At 45.6% G+C, this 14,880-nt stretch overlaps 1 pseudogene; it reads right to left on the bottom strand.

Moving 5' to 3' along the window:
- Positions 1-13,235: 13,235 nt before the first annotated feature.
- On the bottom strand, positions 13,236-13,353 carry LOC124712821 (annotated as a pseudogene).
- Between the last annotated feature and the right edge of the window lie 1,527 nt (positions 13,354-14,880).

Here is a 14,880-nt window from a genome sequence, read left to right as displayed (position 1 = left end):
TCCCCGTTTACTGTAACCCTTATATCCTCAAACTGACGATGCGACACAGAAATTGCGTCGCGAGTGAAAACTACAGGCTCGATGCCAATTTCTCTGCAAGACACTAACACGGCCTCCGCGCCTCCGCATGCAACCTCTAATGGTATTACAGTGGCTTGTATCTCATGCACCACTGCCCGTTAACTGTAACTCTCACAACCTCCTATTGACGATGTGACTCCGAAATTGCGTCGCGATTGATAACTACAGGTTCCATGCCTTCATCTCTCCAAGGGTTTAACACGGTAGCGGACGCTGCATGGATCCCCTCCTGGGTGTCCAGTACCTAATATCCGATGTACTATTGCTCCTTTACTGCAACCTTCACACTCTCCCATTTACAATTCGCGACCTCTCTGCAAGGGACTAAGACGGCAGCGGTCACCGCATGGAACGCTTCCTGGGACTCCAAAGCTGGTACCCGATGCACTATTTCTCGTTTACAGTAACTCTCACACCGTCCCATTTACGATTCGACACGGAAATTGTTTGGCGGTTTAAAATTGCAGGCTCCATGCGGACTGCTCTGAAAGAGACTAACATGGCTGAAGTCGTCGCATGGACCCTATCCTGGGGGTGAGGTAGCTTTAATCCGATGCACCACTGTCCGTTTACTGTAACACTCGAAGCCATAAATTGACGATGCAACGCAGAAATTACGTCGCTATTGGAAACTAAAAGATTCATGGCGACTTCTCTCCAAGAGACTAATATTGTAGCAGTCGCCGAATTTAACCTGTACTGGGAATCCAGAAGCTTGTCTCCGATACACCACTGCCTGTTTACTGTAACACTCGCACTCCCATTTAAGACGTGAAACAGAAATTCCGACGCGATTGAAATCTATAAGTTCCAAGCCGACTTTTCTCCAAGAGGCTAACAAGGCTGCAGCCGCTCCATGGAACCTCTCCTGGGAGTCCAGTAGCGTTTATGCGATGCATCACTGCCCGTCAACTGTATCCTTGGCATCCTCCCATTAACGACGCGACACAAAAATTGCGTTGCGATTATAGACTACTGGTTTCATGCTGATTTCTTTCCAAGAGGCTAACATGTCAACGGTCTCCACATGTAACCTCTCCTGGGAGTAAAGTAGCCCATATCCGATGCACCAATGCCAATCTACTGTAACTCCCAATGACGATGCGACACAGAAATAGCGCCCAATAGAAAACTACGTGCTCCACGCCGAATTCTCTCTAAGAAACTAACACATCTGTTGTCGCCACATGGAACCCATCCTCGGAGACCAGCAGCTGCAGTCCGATGCACCACTGCCCGTTTACTCTAACCCTCATACCCGTCCAGTGACAATGCCACACAGAAACTGCATCTCTTTTGGGAGGTACAGGCTCTTGCCTATTTTCCTCCAAGAGACTAATACGTCTGTGGTGGTCGCATGGAACGCCTCCTGTCAGTCCAGTAGCCTGAATCCGAAGCATCATTGCCCGTTTCCTGTAACCCTTGCACCCACCCTTTGACAATGTGGCACAGAAATTGATTCACAATAGATAACTACATTCTCCAAGACGACTTCTCTTCGAGAGCCTAAAACTGTTGTGGTTGTCGCTTGGAACCGCTCCTGGGAGTCCAGCTGCTTGTATCCGATGCACCACTGCCCGTTTACTGTAACCCTCGCGCCCACGCAGTGATAATGCAACACAGAAATTGCGTCGGGACTGAAAGCTACATGTTCCATGCCGACAGTAACCCTTGCACACTCCCAGTGAGGAAGCGACATAAAATTTGCGTCGCGATTGATAACTACAATCTCTATACCGGCTGCTCTACAAGAGACTAACACATGGCAGTCTCCACATGAAACATCTCCTGGGAGTGCAGTAGCTTGAATCGGATGCACCACTGCTCATTTACTGTAACCCTCGCACATTCCCAGTGAGGATGCAACATAGAAATTGCATTGCGATTGAAAGCTAGATGCGCCATAACGACTTCTCTCCAAGAGACTATCATGGCTCCCAGGAGACCAGTTGCTTGTATCCGATGCACCTCTACCCATTTATTGTAACCATCTCGTCTGTCCCAGTGAGGATGCCACGCAAAAATTGCGTCGTGATTGAAAACTATATGCTCCATGCCGACTTCTCTCCCAGAGACTAACACCGTGGGTGCTACACACATGGAATCTCTCTTAGGAGTCCATTAGCTTGTACCTGATCCACCACTGCACGACTGCACGTATACTGTAACCCTCGCACACTTCCACTGACGATGCAACACAGAAATTGTGTCGCGATTGAAAACTACAAGCTCCATACCGACCTCTCTCTAACAGGGCTATGGTTGACGTATGGAACCTCTCCTATGAATAAAATAGTTGCAACGCGGGGAAAGCGGTCTGTGTGGCGTCACCTGGGGGAGGTGTGTTGCCTTCCATAACTGTGTTAAAACTCGCTAGGAGACCCTCTGATTCCTGGAAATCTTCGGACTTGTTTCTGAAATGCGCTTGTGGCTCCAAGGAACCTGAGTGGGGTGGGGACCGCAATGTCCTATCCCTTGGCCTTGACATGGCCCTGGCGCTGAGTAGCCCCCTTGGTTGGGGTGAAGTTAACATGGAAGAGCCATCCAGGCATGACGTTAAAAGGCCAGCCCTTAACTGGGTGCAACGTACAATGTGCATTAGATGAGTATGTGCCAAGCAAGATCGTAAGAGATGGAAAAGAGCCACCGTGGTACAACAACCGAGATAAAAAACTGCTAAGGAAGCGAAGGGAACTTCACAACAAACAAGGACATAGCCAAAGCCTTGCAGACAAACAAAAATTGCACGAAGTGACATGTAGTGTGAGAAGGGCTATACGAGAGGCGTTCAAAGAATTCGAAAGTAAAGCTTTATGTACTGACTTGGCAGAAAATCCTAAGAAATTTTGGTCTTATGTCAAAGCGGTAGGTGGATCAGAACAAAACGTCCAGACACTCTATGACCAAAATGGTACTGAAACAGAGGATGACAGACTAAAGGACGAAATACTAAATGTCTTTTTCCAAATCTGTTTCACAGAGGAAGATTGCACTGTAGTTCCTTCTCTAGAGTGTCGCACAGATGACAAAATATTAGATATCGAAATAGATGACAGAGGGATAGAAAAATTAAAATTGCTAAGAATAGGAAAGGCCGCTGTACCTGAGGGGATACCATTTCGATTTTACACAGAGTACGCGAAGGAACTTGCCCCCCTTCTTGCAGCGGTGTACCGCGTAGGTCTCTAGAAGAGCTTAGCGTTCCAAAGGATTGGTAAAGGGCACAGGTTATCCCCGTTTTCAAGAAGGTAGTATATCGAGAGGTTGTAACAATGGAAAATTGTACTGAAATTCAGGAGGATCTGCATCGAATTGATGCATGGTGCAGGGTATGGCAATTGAATCTCAATGTAGACAAATACATAGAAAGAAAGATCCTTTATCATTTAGCTACAATATAGCAGGTCAGCAACTGGAATTAGTCAATTCCATAAATTATCTGGGAGTAGGCATTAGTAGTGATTTAAAATGGAATGAGCATATAAAATTAATCGTCGGTAAAGCAGATGCCAGACTGAGATTCATTGGAAGAATCCTAAGGAAACGCAGTCCGAAAACAAAGGAAGTAGGTTACAGTACATTCGTTCGCCCACTGCTCGAATACTGCTCAGCAGTGTGGGATCCGTACCAGATAGGGTTGATAGAAGAGATAGAGAAGATCCAACGGAGAGCAGCGCCCTTCGTTACAGGATCATTTAGTAGTCGCGAAAGCGTTACCGAGATGATACATAATGTCCAGTGTAAGACTCTATAAGAGAGAAGCTCACTAGCTCGGTAATGGCTTTAGTTAAAGTTTCGAGAACGTATCTTCACCGAGGATGAGTCGTGTGCCATCTTTCCACGGCTCGTTTCCTGAGCGTCGTGTGGAGCCAATATTTTTGGTAATCGACAATGTTTGGGCGCGATCGGGCTCTAGCATCTCGTTGCTGTCTTTTATTGCTTCGCTTCTATTTCGTTTTTCCGCGGTTGTTCAGGGTTGGTCTTTTATGAAGCTTTTTCGTTTGAACTCCCACCCGTAGTGTGCCCACTATCGATTGCGAGTTCTGTCTTTGGTGTACTTAGAAACCGTAGGTCGGTAACATGACCAACTCACGTGTTTACTGCAGCAGACTCTTTGGCCTGTACTTTTTATAGGCGAGGGCGGTTACGCTGGAGGAGGTTGTCGCGCAGTGGCCTTCGTGTCTGCTCTGGTGACGTCGACATCCTGCTTTCCGCGTACGGGTGTTGTTATCGAACCCGCACTTCTACCCGTGGAGGAACGCCAGCCTGGTTGGACCCCTCTGTCCGCTCTTCACTGGTTGTCCGCGGGAGGCGGATGGCAGTCTAATCATCGCCTGCGTCGACGAAGGCAAACAAACAGTAGCCATTATGGGGCTGTGGAGCCGCCGTTCGGTGAGGGTTTGAGAGGAGTCAAGCAGTCTATTGCTCCCTCCTACGTATACCTCGCGAAGAGACCAAGAGGATAAAATCAGAAAGATTAGACCCCACACAGAGGCATACCGACAATCTTTCTTTCCACGAACAATACGAGGCTGGAACAGAAGGGAGAACCTAAAGAGATACTAAAGGTACACTCCACCACACACCGTCAGGTGACTTGCGGAGTATGGGTGTAGATGTAGATGTAGAACAACTGCTAGGAGTCAAGTAGCTTGAATCCAAAGCACCACTGCCCTTTCGCTGTAATCCTCGCACCCTCCGAGTGAGGATGCGACACACAAATTGCGACGCGATTGAAAATTACATGCTCCATGTCGACTTCTCTCCAACAGACAATCACATCTGTGGTCACCGCATGGAACCTCTCCTAGGAGTCCAGTTGCTTGTATCCGATGCAACACTGGTCGGTGACTGTAACCCTCGCAATCTACGATAGACTATGCGACATAGAAATTGCGTCGCCACTGGAAACTACATGTTCTATGCCAACGACACTCCAAGAGACTAACCCGGGTGTAGTTGGTTGTACCCAATGTACTACTGCCTGTTTACTGTAACCCTCCCACACACCCATTGACGATGCAACACAGAAATTCCGTCGCGATAGAAAACTACATCATCAATGGGCGACTACTCTCAAAGGGACTAACAAGGTTGCAGTCGCTGCATCGAACCTCCGCTGTGAGTCCAGTTGCTTGTATCCGATTCAGCACTATCCGTTTATTATGATCCTCACACAACCCCATTAGCGATGGGACACATAAATTGCGTCGCGATTGAAAACTACAGACTCAATGCCGACTTCTCTTCAAGAGACAACCACATCTGGTGCAGTCGTATGGAACCTCTTCTTGGAGTCCATCAGCTTGGATCTTATACCCCACTGTCCCTTTACTGCAACCCTCACATCCTAAGGTGAGTATTTGACACAGAAATAACATAGTGATCCAAAACTACAGGCTCCATGACGACTTCTCTCCAAAATACTAACACGGTTGCGGTCGCCGCGTGGAACATCTCTTGGAAGCCCAGTAGCTTGCATCCGATGCATCACTGCCCGTTTATTGTAACCCTCACTCCCTCCAAGTGAGGCTGCAACACAGAATTTGCGTCATCATTCAAAACTACAAGCTCCATGCCAACATCTCTCCAAGAGACGGCTTTAATTGCCACATGGAATCTCTCCTGGAAGTCCACTACCTTGTACCTGTTGCACCACTGCATGTTTACTGTTACCCGTGCACTCTCCCTGTGAGGATGCGACACGCAAATACCGTCGTAATTGAAAACTACAAACTCCATATCTACTTGTCTCCAAGATATTAACACGGCTGCGATCGACGCATGCTACCTCACCTGGGAGTTTATTTATATATTTATTTATTGCCAAATTATAGACCTGTTACCTGATGTTTAAAACAGGTCGTACATCTTACAATTTTCGTTTTTCATCTTTCTACAGTTTTCTTTTGTTTTATCTACAATATTTACAAGGAATGATACTTTTCAAAATAACAATAATTTAAGGTTGAAATATAAATAAAATTTTGTTGTTTTTTAAGAAGAATATAAAAGAAGATTGGATAGAGGAGAGATTTGTTAGTACCATCACCGAATGTGACTGATGGTGAATACCTCAGAATGGTTTCTTCGAGCCGTTGACCGTCAGTCACATACACAAACACACACACACACACACACACAAACACACACACACACAAATGGTTATTAGTAGAGAAATAATGTTGCATATCCTATTTTTTACTAATCCTATATATTAACTACTTTAGGTGCCCATCCATGTACAGCATTTGGTGTTTTCTTGTCTAGATCGCCAGCACTTTTGCTTATTTACCGTCACATCTCAGCTTCCTCCTCCTGTCACTATTTTCGTTATCACTGTGGGTATCGCTGTCCATCCTCTGGAAATTGTTGTTAGGTTACACATAGGCATGTCTGTAATGTCGTGTCCGCATGCACTCTTCATATGTTGTTTTTGAAAACTGTTTGTCAGTGCGTTTAATTGTGCTCAGTGCTCTTCGTCTCTTATTGCTGTGTATATATCTATGTCTGTATCTGTGTAGTCTAAGTGTAGTGTATGTCTATTGCTCGCCTATTGTCCGCAGAAAACGTGTGTTCTGGGGAACCTTCTTCCCCATATGTGCATGTAGGTGTCTGCCTCAGACTCAAGCGGTTTAAGTGCGTGGGATAAGGTCCGTGTCTGGTTAAGAAATGTACCATACTGCGGCTGGGATCGATATGTCTCTTTCTCAACCGCTCCCTTATGTCAGGGAGGAAGTCGTGCAGCCTACGTCCCTTATCACTTACGGTCCACTCACCTTGCCATGTATCCAAACGCCAATTTTTAAGGTGACGTATCGTCTCTATCGGCACACCGGTTATTGTGTGTACCTTATCTAGTTTCCCCATCTTTAACCAGTACCTCGCAGCTCTGTATTTGATCGTGATATCTATGGGGCATATTCCGAGCACCACACACAGTGCATCCGCTGAGGTGGTACCGAACGCTACAGATAGCCTAAGTAGGACACTTCTCTGCCCTCGTCTGACGGATGCTTTCTTGGTGACCACGTTCAGTCAATGTGCTCACGTGCTAGCTGCGAAGCTGAGTGCTGATTCGAAGAGCGCACAGTGGTATGTACTTATGACTGGTAGAAGTAGTCTGTAGTGTGCCTGGTAGTCCTGTAGCTTGTATCCGAAATGCCACTGCCTGTTTATTGTACCCTTCACACCCTCCCATTGACGATGCGAAACAGAAATAGCGTCGCGATTTAAAACTACACTCTCCATGCTGACCTCGCTCTAAGAGGCTGACATGGCTATGGTCGACGCATGAAACACCTCCTAAGAGTCCAGTAGCTGGTATCCGATTCACCACAGTTTACTGCAACCCTCATACCTTCCCAGTAAGGATGCGGCACAGGAACTGCGTCGCGACTGAAAACTCCAGTCTCCATGACGAATTCTGTACTTGAGACTAACACGGTAGCTGTCGCGAACTGAACCTCTCCTAGTAATCCAGTAGCTTAAATCCAACGCACCACTGCCCGTATACTGTAACGCACGCACCCTCCTAGTCAGAATGCGACATATAAATTTCATTGCGATTGAAAACTACAGGCTCTATTCTGACTTCTTTCCATGAGACTAACATTGCTGTGGTCGCCTCATAGAACCGCTTCTAGGAGTTCAGTAGCTTGTATCCGATGCACCACTGCCCGTTTACTGTAACCCTCGCACCATCCCAGGGAGGGTGCGACAGAGAAACTGGGTCTTGTTTGAAAACTATCGTCTCCATTATGACTTCTCTCCAAGAGACAATCACATCTGTGTTCCCCGCATGCATCGTCTCCATGGAGTCCATCAGCTGGTATCCGTAGCAAATATCCATTTACTGTAAACGTCGCGCCATCCCAGTGAGGATGTGACACAGTAATTGCATCGTGATTGAAAACTGGTGCTCCATGCCGTCTTCTGTCCAAAAGACTTAACACGCATGGAACCTGCCCTGGGAGCCCAGTACCTTTAATTCGATGCACCACTGTCCGTATGACTGTAACCCTCAGTACCCCCCATTGACTATGCGGCAGAGAAGTTTCGTCGTCACTGAAAACTACAAGCTCCATGTCCATTGCTCTCCAACAGACAAATGCGAGAGCTGTCACGGCATCGAAAATCCCCTAGAAGTCTGGTAGATGTACTCGATGCACCACTGCACATTACTATTACAATTCCACCGTCCTAGTGAGGATGCGACACAGAAATTGGGTCGCAAGTGTAACTACTGGCTCGATGCCGACTTCAAGAGACAAATACGGTAGCGGGTACCGCATCGAAAATCCCCTAAGAGTCCAGTAGATGTACTCGATGCACCACTGTTCTTTTACTGTAACCGTCGCATCCTCCTAGTGACAATGCGACAGAGAAATTACGTTGCGATTGAAAACTACAAGTTCTGTGCCGACTTCTCTCCAAGACACAAATACGGCTGCGGTTACGGCATGGTACCTCTCCTCGGTATCCAGTAGCTTGTATCCGAAGCACCAGTTCCCGTTTACTGTAACCCTTGCTCCCTCCAAGTGAGGAAGCTACGCAGAAATTTGGTCGCGAGTGAAAACAACAGGTTCCATGCCGACTTTTCTACAAGAGAGGAATACGGTAGTTGTCGCCGCATGGAACCTCTCCTGGGAGTCCAGTAGGTTGTATCCAAAGCACCACTGCCTCTTTACCATAATCCTAACACCCTCCCAGTGAGGATGTGCCAAAGAAGTGGCGTCGCGTATAAAAACAGAAATTGCGTCACGATTGAAAACTACAGGCTCCATCCCGACTTTCTCCAAGAGGCTACCAAGGATGCGGTCGCCGCATGGAACTTTTAATGAGGGTCCAGTAGCTTGTATCCGATGCTCCACGGCCCGTTTACTGTAACTCTTTTCATTACTTCTCCCCTAGTAAACAAGAATTTTTCAGAGTGGTTTCTGCTGGTATAACAGTAGGAAGCACTCAAAATATTCTCCGAAAGAAACAATCACAGAAGCATGGTATAAAATGTGTGGTTACGAATTCCTGAAGTAGGTGACAAAATTATACAATATGTCAGTGAGACAAGAACGGTACGTAACTTGCAATACAAATAACAGTACATACATGCAAACAATAGTACAAAGCTTCCCGTAATAAATCACTCTACATATTTGTCATGATACAGAAGACATATCATAACAAGATGGTAAATCAGTAATTTAGTGCACTCAAATACCGAGGCATAAATACATTCAGTAATGTGGTAACTTGCGAATTTTAAGCAGTTTTATTACACAGTGAAATGCGTTAACTTTTATCTTCATTTGTTCTGTAATTACGATGATAATTCTGTTGTTGTGGTTGTTTATAAGATTAAGAGAGGCACTAGCCATATTCAGGACCAACATTTTAATTCGGATCATTTTGTTTTGCGGTCAGATAGCGTATGTAAATTCTACTGAAAATGGATTTCTGTCGCGCAAGTGACTTGTTTGATGCACTGGCTATCGATGATTTCTCTTGGTGTAACGTGTATTTCACAATCTTTCTTTCGGAATTTAACTTTAACACTGTTCTGTTGCGCTGCACTAAGATTTACGCATATTTATATCAAGGTAAGTTCTCTCAGGTAGCAACCAGACACATACAAAGACGAGATTAGGAAAACTTACTACAAGAACAGAAGATTACAGGGTGTTAAAAAAGGTACGGCCAAAATTTCAGGAAACATTCCTCGCACACAAAGAAAGAAAATATGTTATGTGGATATGTGTCAGGAAACGCTTACTTTTCATGTTAGAGCTCATTTTATTACTTCTCTGCAAATCACATTAGTCATGGAATGGAAACACACAGCAACAGAACGTACCAGCGTGACTTCAAACACTTTGTTACAGGAAATGTTCAAAATGTCCTCCGTTAGCGAGGATACATACATCCACCCTCCGTCGCATGGAATCCCTGATGCGCTGGTGCAACCCTGAAGAATGGCGTATTGTATCACAGCCTTCCACAATACGAGCACGAAGGGTCTCTACATTTGGTACCGGGGTTGTGTAGACAAGAGCTTTCAAATGCCCCCATAAATTAAAGTCAAGAGGGTTGAGGTCAGGAGAACGTAGAGGCCATGGAATTCGTCCGCCTCTACCAATCCATCGGTCACCGAATCTGTTGTTGAGAAGCGTACGAACACCTCGACTGAAATGTGCAGGAGCTCCATCGTGCATGAACCACATGTTGTGTCGTACTTGTAAAGGCACATGTTCTAGCAGCACAGGCAGGGTATCCCGTATGAAATCATGATAACGTGCTCCATTGAGCGTAGGTGGAAGAACATGGGGCCCAATCAAGACATCACCAACAATGCCTGAACAAACGGTCACAGAAAATCTGTGTTGATGACGTGATTGCACAATTGCATGCGGATTCTCGTCAGCTCATACATGTTGATTGTGAAAATTTACAATTTGATCACATTGGAATGAAGCCTCATCCGTAAAGAGAACATTTGCACTGAAATGAGGATTGACGCATTGTTGGATGAACCATTCGCAGATGTGTACCCGTGGAGGCCAATCAGCTGCTGATAGTGCCTGCACACGCTGTACATGGTACGGAAACAACTGGTTCTCCCGTAGCACTCTCCATACAGCGACGTGGTCAACCTTACCTTGTACAGCAGCAACTTCTCTGACGCTGACATTAGGTTCATCGTCAACTGCACGAAGAATTGCCTCGTCCATTGCAGGTAGCCTCGCCATTCTAGGTCTTCCCCAGTCGCGAGTCATAGGCTGGAATGTTCCGTGCTCCCTAAGACGCCGATCAATTGCTTCGAACGTCTTCCCGTCGGGACACCTTCGTTCTGGAAATCTGTCTCGATACAAACGTACCGCGCCACGGCTATTGCCCCGTGCTAATCCATACATCAAATGGGCATCTGCCAACTCCGCATTTGTAAACATTGCACTGACTGCAAAACCACGTTCGTGATGAACACTAATCTGTTGATGCTACGTACTGATGTGCTTGATGCTAGTACTGTAGAGCAATGAGTCGCATGTCAACACAAGGACCGAAGTCAACATTACCTTCCTTCAATTGGGCCAACTGGCGTGAATCGAGGAAGTACAGTACATACTGACGAAACTAAAATGAGCTCTAACATTGAATTAAGCGTTTCCGGACACGTGTCCACACAACATTTTTTCTTTATTTGTGTGTGAGGAATGTTTATTGAAAGTTTGGCCGTACCTTTTTGTAACACCCTGTATAGTGGTTTACGTACTCGACAAAGACTTTAATACCCTCTCACAATTTGTTGTAAATCCTAAATTAGTAGGTGCCATTCACATTTTATACTCTTACATTACTTGAACTCCCTTTTCGGGGAACTCGACGTGCACTATAGCATTGCAGTTTAATAACAAGAAGAAGGGAAAAGTTGATATGACTCCGTTAAGATGTCAGGGAATGACGTCTATGATCCTAAAGGGGCTACAGAGGATTAAAGCTCTAGGGGAAGACAGAGACTGGAATACGTCCAACAAAGATTTTACGACGTAGGTTGCAAGTGCTACTATGGGATAAAGAAGTTAGCCAGGAGATGAATTCATGGCAGGCCACATGAAACCAATGTGAAGCCCTTCTAAAATTTAGGTTTCGTTTTCTTTCAATTTGCCGGTCAATACTACTGCTTCAAATTTTTAGTGTTCGAATTTGTCAGTCACAGTTGGTGGTATACACTAACCTGGATGATGTTATCATAAAACTTATTATATAATGCTCCCTGTGTGTCATTTATGGTCTACTAATAGATACACTTAAGTAATTCTTCCAGGGCAATATTAAGTCAGAGACAAATATGTAGCGTTCTTTGCTTGATAAAGAGGCCGAATCTTTCTCTCGCCCTCTTAGCTATGAATGTTAGACAACTTACTGTTTCAATGACAGGTAACCGTAAACTAGCTGCAATCGTTCATTAACATCACATTAGCATTTACATGCTATTCACTACACTAAACTGTCGGAAGCTTTTTGGATCGGTACTACCTCGGACAATCCCGTGAAAACAGCTTAAGATAAACAGAGGAAAAAGATGGGCTCTCACAATGTAACTCTTGAATAACGGATAGAGAGAAAGATTGTATTGTATCGTATTGTATGTTAACCGTGGACCTAGAAACGTCGGAGAGGCTCCGTCCCCGCCGCAGCCGCAGTGGTCCACAACCCCACGACGACTACCGCAGTCCACTTCACCCCTCTGTCGCCCCACACCGAACCCAGGGTTATTGTGTGGTTCGGCCCCTAGTGGACCCCCCAGGGAACGTCTCACACCAGACGAGTGTAATCCCTATGTTAGCGTGGTAGAGTAATGGTGGTGTACACGTACGAGGAGAACTTGTTTGCGTAGCAATCGCTGACATAGTGTAACTGAGGTGGAATAAGGGGAACCAGCCCGCATTTGCCGAGGCAGATGGAAAATCGCCTAAAAACCAACCACAGACTGGCCGGTTCACCGGACCTTGATACAAATCCGCCGGGCGAATTCGTGGCGGGGAAATGGCGCTCCTTCGTGATTGGTTTGAAGAACAGTCTGGAGAATTAGAGCGGGTGGTTTGGCCACCCAGATCTAATGACATGAATCCCAATGAACGTAAACGATCCATTCAAGCATTTATCTGAAATGTGAAATGGTACATTTTCCCTTTCGTTTTTAAAAACGTTATTCATTTGCTCTTCTAAATTTGTGAATTTGTTATTTACTTGTTAAAATCGAACGAATACTGTTTGTATGAACCCTTTCACAGTCATATTTTCTTCTGAGAAAGGCTTTTTGCTGAGTAAATTGCCGACAGTTTATAAATGGTAATATGCAATTATTTATACTAACTACTAACCAATATATATTACGATTTGAGTACGCTTTCTTCTTCAAATATCTACATAGCTTGTCAAATATCACAAAAAAGCACTCCGTCTTCAGGCCACAAGTGGCCCATCGGGGCCATCCGACCGCCGTGTCATCCTTAGATGAGGATGTGGATAGGAGGGGTGTGCGGTCAGCACACTGCTCTCCCGGTCGTTATGATGGTTTTCTTTGGTCAGAGCCGCTACTATTCGGTCAAGTAGCTCCTCAATTGTCATAACGAGGCTGAGTGCACCCCGAAAAATGGCAACAGCGCATGGCGGCCTGGATGGTCACCCATCCAAGTGCCGGCCACGCCCGACAGCACTTGACTTCGGTGATCTGACGGGAACCGGTGTATCCACTGCGGCAAGGCCGTTGCTAAATATCACAAAACATTGGAACTTACGTTACTGTTCACAATGCAATTTAAGCTTCATGTGATTTATTCTGGTTATCGTACCTGCCAAGGACGCCGCCTCGCGTCGCAGTGCGCTTCGTTGTGGTGTGAGGTGGTGGAAGTCGTGGAATGCTGCCAACTGTGTGTGAGATGCTCGCTGTCGGCGGTGGCAGGCGGACGTATTCGATGTTACCGAATCCCCTATGATGATCTCAGCTGATAATCTTCTGCTCCCTAGACCGTGGAGACACCAGACAACTTTTCTGACAGCAGGCAATTCTGTTGCCGAGGCAATTAACTTGATTAATGAAGTAAACAGGAGTGAGACCACAGACAAGTAGCAGACAGAGAACTGCAATTAAATCAGTTATATTGTTGATAAAGACACAGTAATACAAGGCCGTTGAGTCGCAAGATCCCACAATTTTGGACTATACGGCGACCTGCAGGCTTGACGATGGTCAAGCCAAACGTACATAAAAAAATTGAAACACATGAGAAACAACGATAATTTTGTCCCGTCCCTAAATATAGAGGAGGTGGTCAAAAAAGGAGAGATGAGTTTGGGACCTCAGAATCGTGAATAAAAATAACTGTCCATGAGTACTGCTCCAGCATTGCTGGAACCATAATGCTGATTTCTTGAAGAGGTAATCTCATGTCTGGATGTTAATCACGAATGGAATTCCCTCGAGCTTACTACTGAGTGTGCCTATGCAAGGCTGTTTCCAAGATGGTGGATGCCAACAGATGTATCACGAACTGCCACACTAGTGCCACTCACGAAGCTACTAAGAACTGCAATCAACTGAGACTGACGGAGTGTCTCTCAGTAGCTTTGTTTCCTAGGATACTACACAGTAATGTGTTTCCTCTGATATAAAGACATTCATGTAGCCGGCCTAATTGCGGGTGGCAAGGCAGACGTTGCTACCCCTTGCTGCCGAGAGAGCAGTTCGATATCCCGATCTGCAGGTTGGTCAACCTGTGGCGGTGCTGTTTCTACAACCATGGCCGGGGTCAGTGTCCATACATGCTGCCATTGTCGTAATTCGAATATGAAAGCAGCAGCCTCAGAAATTCCTTCCGAGTTTTGGCATCTTGTGTATCTTAAGAATTAAATGACTGAAGCTCGTGCTTAGCCCCCACCATTCGATAGTCCTCCACTAAGCCAAGATGACGGTGGTTTCAGTCCGTTGGGCAAATACATGTTAATAAATAAATAAGCAGATTAAATTCGTTGATTTTAACTACCTGATTTATAAGTATATGCCTGCTACCACTGGACTCTTTACTGTCCAAGTAACACGAATCTGACATTGAAAACTTAGACATAATTTTATTTAACTCTTTTTGTTTGTAACGGGACTGCACTGAACGGCAGTAGCTTCGTGGCGTACTGTGTAAATTTCCGGCAAATTTCTGCGGTAGAGATGGTGCTTATGGCTGAAACAATCAATTTTCGGATATACCAGTTTTCTCTCTTTCCAGTTTAATCTGAATCGGTTTC

Source organism: Schistocerca piceifrons, chromosome 8, assembly GCF_021461385.2.
Source record: "Schistocerca piceifrons isolate TAMUIC-IGC-003096 chromosome 8, iqSchPice1.1, whole genome shotgun sequence".
In the NCBI taxonomy this organism is placed as follows: domain Eukaryota; kingdom Metazoa; phylum Arthropoda; class Insecta; order Orthoptera; family Acrididae; genus Schistocerca; species Schistocerca piceifrons.
Note: the sequence above shows the minus strand (reverse complement) of the source record. Positions and strands in the feature narration are given on the sequence as shown.